This window comes from Frieseomelitta varia, unplaced genomic scaffold, assembly GCF_011392965.1.
Source record: "Frieseomelitta varia isolate USP_RPSP 00005682 unplaced genomic scaffold, Fvar_1.2 scaffold_884, whole genome shotgun sequence".
Taxonomy (NCBI): domain Eukaryota; kingdom Metazoa; phylum Arthropoda; class Insecta; order Hymenoptera; family Apidae; genus Frieseomelitta; species Frieseomelitta varia.
This window is the reverse complement of record NW_025110683.1, coordinates 118,722-127,762: the sequence shown is the minus strand read 5'-3', so window position 1 is coordinate 127,762 and position 9,041 is coordinate 118,722. Positions and strand designations below refer to the sequence as shown.

General features: G+C 41.3%; 1 protein-coding gene across 6 annotated transcripts in view; it reads right to left on the bottom strand.

The window, feature by feature from the left end:
* The window catches only part of LOC122536998, a 24,797-nt gene extending 15,996 nt beyond the window's left edge, over positions 1–8,801 (bottom strand). For 2 of the 6 annotated variants that reach the window (XR_006308527.1, XM_043669868.1), the window contains exons 1-3: positions 8,334–8,798; positions 5,958–6,004; positions 3,825–3,827 (exon numbers count right to left, since the gene is read on the bottom strand). The gene's annotated coding sequence lies outside the window, so the exon portion shown is untranslated. Of the gene's footprint in view, positions 1–3,824; positions 3,828–3,912; positions 3,926–5,957; positions 6,005–8,333 lie in introns of those variants that run through there. The other 4 variants (XR_006308528.1, XM_043669867.1, XR_006308530.1 and 1 more) reach the window with 4 other exon arrangements.
* Positions 8,802–9,041: the final 240 nt, after the last annotated feature.

Here is a 9,041-nt window from a genome sequence, read left to right as displayed (position 1 = left end):
TGCACGACGTATTTTCCACATGTGTGTGTGTGGTTAGGATGTGGAATTGCGTCGTTTCTGCTATTTGTTCCAAGCAATATAGTTTTGAAATATTAATAAATTTCACAATTACATACTTCATGCATATACGATATTATATGCAGTAAAATATGAATAGAAGTATCATTACTATTACGGATGATATGTTAATAAATAGTATTTTATTAAAGTATATAATTACTTTTATCACATTTTACGCAATGGTCGCTAGCGTTCGTCAGTCGATTTCAGGAAAATGGTATGTAAATCAGAGTATGAATGTTGTGTGTTAAACTCGGGTGTCAGAGGCGTCCCGGGACGTCCTCTCTAGTTTAGGTCTTTGCGCCCGAGTGGTATGTGTGAGAACCGTGGAGAGAGTGTGTTGGTGTGCCTGTTCTTTTGTCATCTTTTAAATATAGGGCCCCTGAATAGGATAGGTAGTTTACTTTCTAGTGTGCCTGCGTAATTATAAGTAGGTAGGGCCGGGCAGGTTGGCACAGTCTCTTGTCGCGTATTCCCTTTTCGCGTGTCCAACCTGTTTCAGGAAATCGAATTTGAAAAATCGACAGTGAAGTCGGTACAAACGGATCATGCCACTTGTTTCTGGTTTTACTCTTCGATTTTTCGAATTTAGTATCGCGGTCGCGGTCGCGGGTAGGTCGCGAGTAGGTCCCGAAACGAACGTTTGTGTAGGTATTGCTCGAGCACGCACATGCGAACGGACAATGATCACTATGATCGATGGTCGTCCATGTGTATTGAGGCCAGCTTCCGCGGTTTATTGTTTCTTTTTACTTTTGTAAGTTATGTTTAGTTTGCGATTAGAAAGACTCGAGCTAGATGTAAGTTTCAGCGGGCATCGCGCTCGAAGAGGCCCGGCAAACTGCCACGAAGAGGGTCACAACAAATGGCTTCTCATCCTCTGGATCATTTAAATGATTCCTGAGCATGGGAGGTCATTCTCGTTACTACTTTGTCACTATGCTCTTTTAGTATTTGTAGTTAAATTTTTTTTTCTTCTCCATCATCGTTCATCGTTTTGGGCAAATCGCGGTTTTTCTTGTTAGTGTTGCGAAAGATTGATCGCGGTTTAAATTAGAGTTGCGATGAAATGATAATCGTGTTTGTTTTGGAGTTGCGAATTATAATACCGCGATTGTTTTTTGCAATTTTGATTTAAATTTTTGTAGTCGTCTTACAACTAGTGCTATATAGTAAAATCTATCTTGCTGTTTATTGTTTTAATTTAAATTATAGAGTCATTGCTTTGAATTACTTTTATAATGTTAAAATATTTGAAACAGCTTTTATTCATACAATAGCTTCTATATTGTTAGTAATAATTTTTATTCAGTTTGATTTTAGAGTTAGTGTTGCGACATTATTTCATCGCGGTTTCCAATTACTTTTATTCTTATAGTGTTACGATTATTGTCCTATCGCGATTTCCAGTTAGTTTTCCTCTAATTGTTAGTGTTGCGATAACGAATGATCGTGTTTCTTTTCTGAAGTAGCGTTGCGTTTACGAAGTGCCCAAATTCTTCCACTTGATTCGTGGAAGGCTATTCCTGCTCTTGGATCACCTGATACAGCTACAAGAGCTGTGCAGAGGTGGTCATTCATCAGCAACTTTCAGCATGGTTGCACTGGACGCGTCGCAGTTAGTGTTGCGTATTTCTAACACGAGTGCATAGATTAATAGCATTACGTACTTACTTTCGGGAGTTTTAAGTATGACAAAGCACTCTTCGTGTTTGATTTTCAAAATTTCCTGTTTCACAATTAATGTTAATGAATTAGTGTTGCGAAACAAGATGCGGGTTGTTGCTCGGATTTAAGAATTGACAATAGCCCTTCTGGTTATTGTATTAAGTAGCAAACTTAAGTAGCTCTTCTGACTACTGTATCGCGATTTTTTTTCAGTGGCCCTTCTGGCTACTACTTTAGATTTTCTTCGTTAGTAGCCCTTCTGGTTACTCTGTTAGGGTTTCTTTTTCAGCATCTCTTACTACTGTGTGGTTATTATTGCTAAAAAATATATATTTTAACTTTGTTAAATTTTATTATAAATTTAATAAAGTCACATTTATGAAAGTATAACTGATTTCGTATGTCACATATGTATATATGAAGTAAAGTGAGAAAAATATTGCAACAATTAAATATTTAAAAATTTCAATAAAAATTTGAAACTTTTTTTTAGAAAATAATTATTAATTGCATTATTGTATAGCTAAACATTAATTATATACCTGATGCAATTAATTATATGGCAATTAATACGAGCTGATCGACTGCGATTTCGATGTTTGTGTAGGTGTATACTATTAGATTAATGAAAAATAAATAATGTGTAGTTTTGACATAAAGATAACTAATTTGTAAGCACGTGGAATATATTTCATCTTTCTCTTTTCTGTATATTTTTCGTACAAAAATATTTTAGAAAGTATAGGATTAATTATTTCTTCTATAATGATTATATCTGTGAAGTAAAGGGTTGTTCTTTCTTCTTCTCTTTAATTTTTCTCATATTATATCGAACTTTTGATAAAATTTATTTGAGCTGATAGGTTCTATAATACTTTATTAATAGCATTAGAATTTTAATTTATTGTATGAAAGAAAACCATCCTAATGCCGTAAAACGTGGATAAAATTCTTCTATATTCCTGTGACATATAGTAGAATGATTTCGGTTAGTTACTAGCTTCACATTTCGGTATTATTATATTAAAAATTTGACAAGTAATGGATTTTTTTACTTGATGTAGTTTCCTAATTCACCGTTTAAGCATCAAGTGCGCTAAAAAAACCACTGATTTTTTTTAGTATGTCGGTATTTCAGAGCCCATAAGCTCTTATTGGGACATGTCGGTAATGTCTAAACAAGAACAATGTCGGTAATTTTGCCGGAATGGTAAATTTCTATTTTGTTAGCGATAAAATTCTGTATCATTAGAATTCTGTTTTACCGATTTGTTTTATAGTTTCTTGAAATTGCAGTTAGGGGTGGCAATGTCGCACGCGCGTGTAATTCAACACATTCTAATTAAATCAAAGAATTTAAACGTCAGAGCCGTCGATAAATCAATTTTTCAAAAATACCTTTTTCTAGATTTGACAGATTATTGTTACATCCTTTCAGATTTTCGATACTAGGAAGATATGAAATTTCAAAATTATTCTGCATTTGCACCATTTATGCATACATGACCAAATATTTGGACACAGAGTGAAAATTTATCTCTTTGCGCGAAAGATAAATAGCACTGTTAATCATAAAGAAACTGATTAATCGTAAAGCTGATATAAAGTTTATAATAAAACATTAATGATTTCCGACGTACGGATTATGTTGAATCATATCTAATACCGAAAGTCTAAACCAGAAAATCGATATTAGCGTTTGTGTCGTCTCGAGGACATCGGTTTCTGCATTAATTTCGGGATGTAGACACGAAAGGGCGTTTTCGGTTAGTTAGGCGATCGAGAGGTGGGTCGAGGATGCTTGTTCTTCCTGATTCGTTTGAAAGAAGGAAGAAGAACTTACGGTGATCGATTCATATGTTGAGGGAAATGTGAAAGAAGCAAATAGAGAAGCAGCAGGAAAGAGAAAAGGGGGATAGAAATGGTGAGGGGATGCGAAAGAGGGAGGAAAGACAGAAAAGGCAAGAGAGCACACGCGTAGGAGGAGGTTGAACGCGAAGAAGGAGGGACGAGGAAGAGGGCAAAGATTTTGGCACCCTGCTGAGTCCCCTAATTGCCTCGCCATCCTTCCCTCGAAGTCCAGCACGCCCTTGAACCCTCTCCTCGGTCCAGCTAACTCGGTCTTAAAAGCTTACGGAGACCCGAATCTTCTTCGTTCTTCTTCTATCCCTTCGGCCCGCGCGATCTTTCTCTTTTCCTTCGTCTACCACACCTTTCTCCTCATCCAGAACGCTGAATAAGCAACATCATCTATCACACTGCGCGAAACGATATATTTGTTTTCGCCGGACCTGTTTAATTATTTACATCCAGCCCCCAAGTGGAACCGTCTAGTTCGCTTTGCCCCTCCTGTCGGCTTTGTCCCGTGGATTTCGTCCCGTGTCTTCGTGGTTCGCGTTGGTATCATTTCATTTCACTTTTTCGTCCTTGTCGAAAAATTTCTTTTCGAAAATGTCATTACATCTTACTCTTGTTCTCTCTGTTGCAAGAATCAGCCCCCCCTCGTATGTTCTAATCTTTCGATTGTTCTAGTCGTTCGTCGAATTCGTCGTTAACGTGTTCGCACGATAGCTTCCAATTCTTTGTAAAGATGTATTACACCTCGTAAAAATTGGCCCACTTAAGATCGAGCTACGGGAACAAAGTTATTACTTGTGCAGATAAATTTGATTACCGTCACACGTGTATAACACGTGTATAACACTGGTAGCAAATCCGTCGTTAAACGATTTATTCGAGGGGAAAAAAAAAAAAAAAAAAAAAAAAGAAGAAGAAGAAGAAAACCGGATCGATCGTGAATTGGAACTTTCGTGTATTTTTCTTCTCGATTTCGCGGGGATATCGATAAAGCTGTCCGGAGGAACGATTCAATTTGTTACATCCCGGGGAAGCTAAAATCGCGTTAAATCGATCGGGGGGGGGGGGGAGGGAGAATGTCTTCCGCGGAGATAGACCGCGATATTACGGGAAATCTAGTGCTTTTTCGAAAGAAGGAGCGGATAGGGAGTGGGAATGGAGGAAGCGGTGGATAAAACGGAACGTTTCTCGGATAGTTTCTAACGAAAAGAGAAATTACAGAGGGGGGAGGGAATAAACTTTCTCGCGGTCTCCTCGTTATTCTACGAGACACGGAGAACCGCAACGTCAAGCTCTTTACGTAGTTATAACGACTTTTCACTATTGAAAAGAGAAAGGAAAGTACACGTGACAGGACGCAAGTCGGGGTTCAAAGTCCTGACTCGAGGCAACGCCGTCGACTGGAAACCTCTTCCGTCAATTATCAAATTATCATTCGCGATAATTGACGGTTACAATTGTTAAGCAAACAAGATATTTCCAAAAAAAAAAAAAAAAATAGGTATTCAATCCACGGAATGAGGTACAGAGAAATGTTAAAAGTTCTACTTTACGGTAAAAAGAAAAAGAATCATTCGTTTCTTCGACGAATTGTTCGCACAAAACATCACACAGAGACTGAGACGTGGTTTCTTTCTGGATACATGTATATATATATAAAAAAAAAAATATTGGATTAATCGTGTTTTCGTCCGAGGTAGCGATCGTTTTCGACGAGGGACTGCTATTTTTTACAGGGGACTCACAAGCACAAAGCTCACAAGCAATGCGTACCTTTTAGCGTCGTTAATTTTACTGCACGATCCGAAATAAACAGGAGATCCATCATCGTTCGCCATTTTCGTGTAAAGTCAAGAGTACAGGCGCAGAAGCAGAGACATAGAATCAAGAAAAAAATTCAACATTAACACCCACGGTACGTACGTTTCGTACGAATAACTATCGTGGCAACTTGCGTAATGTGACCTCGCTCGACAAAAAGCGCAGAAGGGCTTCTAGAGGAATCTAGTTGCAGCATGTCTCGATTAAAAAATGGAGAGAAATGCTAGGCTTGGGCATCATCGGGCGATGCGTAGAAAGTAGAAAAACCTCGATCGTTTCTTGAATTCACGAAGCTTGAAACTTTGCGGGCGACATGAGTTTATTTTTACATCGCGCGAGTGTAATATTCTCGAGATCACGGAGATTCACGAGTAATCCGATTCCCTTCGACGAGAAGACACTTGACGAGATTTTCAAATATTCCTCGCAAGATAGATAGAAGTAGAAGAAGAGAGAAAAAAAAAAAAATATCGCGAGTTTCCCGAAGTGAAAAATCAAGCTTCCAACCGGGCGTCTAAATAGAAAGGAAGTCTTGACGATACCCACCTAACCTCATCGTCCGCCATCGTGGTACCTGGCTGCTAACACACCTGTCTACCTAAAAATAAAAGTGCAGATGGTGGAATACGTTTCACGTGTTCGTGGCAAAATGTTACAACAATATCGTCGCGGCGTTACGTCACCGGCGTAAATACGATCGTTTCGGTGACACGGATTACCGAAACGAAATGCAAACATTACACTTGAGGGGGGGGGGGGAGGGTTTTAAATATAAACGGCGCGGCGATAGACGAGCGGTGTCTCGAGGCGGGGAGGAATCGGCGTGGAAGGAGAAATTCGGATGAAGACGACGATGATTTCCAATTGCGTCACTCGGACGGAGTTCTTCCCTCCGCCGGCCGGTTTGATAGTCGGTTGCCGCGGATCGACGCAGATAAATCCCACGTTCTGAAACGTAGATTTTGCCTCGCGGTGCACACGATCGCTGCGGCGGCGGTATAGAATATCCGGTGCTCGAAAATAGACGCCGGGCCGTCCCCCACTTTTCCGTGCCGTCGCCGAGACGTCGCTACGTCGACGATCCAAATTTGGATGCAACGACCCAAGGTAGATCTCGCCTCGTCTCCTCCGTGAAACCTCCGGACTGGATTCGAACGGCGGAAAAACGGGAGGGCGGATCGAACGAACTGGAGGGAACCGAGAAATCCTTTCTCAAGAAACTTCTTCTTCCCACCTTCTTCCCCGATCATGGGGAAACTAAAATTCCTGGAAACTAAAACTCTGAATTGGAATGTAAAGCGGTTCTTGCGGTGTAAATGGAAAACAAAAAGGAAACGGTGAAAACATCTGAATGCCATCCGAAATTCTAAAATACAAGTACGTAAATATGCAGAAAGAAATTAGACGATATCAAAGATATAATAAAACGTCGAGAGCAGGGAATGTACGTGAGCGTGAAAAATAAATGCGACGGGTGTATGATGAAATCGTTTGAAGAAGACGCGGTCGTTGATAAATGGGGATACGAAGGCTCGAGATAATTCATTTTCTTGGCAAACATCTTACGTGCCGACGCGGCCGCGACGGCAATGAGTCAGAAATAATGCTTGAAAATAGATATCAACTTTATTACACGAATTGTATAACTCGGGCGCACGCAACTAGCGTTCGAAGTAGCGGAGAATTCTTCAACAAATTCTTCGGCGATCGATTCGTTTATTTTTGGCGTCCACGTCGAGAAAGGGAAACGAAAAAAAAAAAGAAAAAAAGAAAAGAAAAAAGAAAGAAAGAAATGAGAAAATCGCCTATTTACAGAAATCTCAGCCGATCGGCGAGTGCGAGTGCTTTATATTTATAATGGACGATCGCCTTCGCTAAGTATAGATTCCCTCTCGTTCGGACCATTCCAAGACACGTCTCGCCGTGACTCCGATGTGTGTCTCGTCTCCGGTGTCAAAGAGGATCCCAGCACCGTAAAAATAGAAAACACGCAGAATCTACCTCGGATGATCTACGACGACGGGATCCTCTATCCTCTATCAACCAGCGACGGTCTTTTTCATCTCGAAAAATCGAGCGCACTCCGCCAGGACACGGCGAGGAAAAGACGTGTGTACGTCGTCGTCGTCGTTCATTTCCCCCCCGCATGAAATTGATAAAAAAAACGTCGCGTCGAATTTGGAATCATCGCGAATACTCGAAACTCGAGTCAGAAGTTTTCTTTTCTTTTTTTTTTTTTTTTCTTTTTTTTTGAGCTTGGAAGCGTACGATAAATTGCGATGGCGAGTGGACGTGCCTAAAGTTAGATTGGTCAAGAAGAATACTGGTACAAGGCTGTTTACGTAGATCCGAGGCGATTTCTGACGAAACGATCACTGCGATTTCTTCACGTTCGAATATATTCGGCTATGAAATTGCAACGAGATGAAGAAATTCGAAATGAGTTGATTATTTTCGAAATATCATACGGAGAGAGGCTCTCTCCGCTCTGTTGAAAGAAAGAAAGAAAGAAAATTCAAAGACGTGGAAAGCGGGAGGTCACAATCATCATCATAGATCTCCGAGATCTCCCAAAAACACAGCTTCGTCCAGAGGGAAGAAAGAAACGTTCACCCCCTCGCGTCACAAACGCAGGATCTCACTGGGACTCGATACTCTCGCGTCACACGGGTCGACGCGCGGTGCAACACTCATGACCTTGAGAGAAAAAGTCTGTTAAGCACACCTCTCACTGACACTCGATATTCGAGAGAAGCGATCCGTCAGATCGAGAAAAACGAGGGAGGAATTCCTTCGCCGGTTCGATTCCGGCACGAATCCTGAAGAAGAAGAAGAAGAAGAAGAAGGAGGATCAGAAGAATCGTGCGACGACGACGCGCGTTCCAGGGTGCTCCCGGCAGTCGAAGAGCGACGACGATTAGGCTTACCTTTGCGAAGAGAACTTTTGCTGGCTGCGACTGGCCAACCGGACCTTAGGCAGCTGACTGTGCGATCGTGGATCCCTAGCAAACGTCGTGAACCTCCGTCGTAGGCTGTTCACGTGGCAGCGGCCGACCAATGACGACTCGCCATTGGTCGCAAGCATTTTTAGGCGAGAGCTATGCCCGCTCTGCTTGCTGCCAAAAATAATCGGAAACTGAAAACGGAGCCGGGGCTGCTGCATCGTCGTTCACTCGGCTACTCGTTCAATCTACCGCCTACCTTCGCGGCAACACGCTTGATTAAGTATGTTAATCCGGCGTGTTATGCGTGCATGCCACCGGGCTTCCTCGTTTTCCCTTCACCCTCGCTAATGATGATCGATCGGTTCAGCCGTTTCTCCTTTAATTCGCGCGGTCCTCGCACTCGAGAAACAACACGCAGTCCCATTGCCTGACTTAGGAACAATAGATGCCCGACTGGAAAAGCTTGAAAACTTGCGTTGGAATGAAGAGTAGGAAAAGTCTCGAGATATATTTACGAATACGTGCGAACACGAAGGTAGAAAAATCGCGAAGAACGAAAAATGCAGTTGCGTATCTTGAAATTTGGATTTCTATAAGTAACGATCAATTAATTAGTCGAGTATCGATCGGGGGTCGAGTAAAAAGTGTAATGGGAATTTAATGATCGTAGGTGAAGTTAGCCTCGTGAGG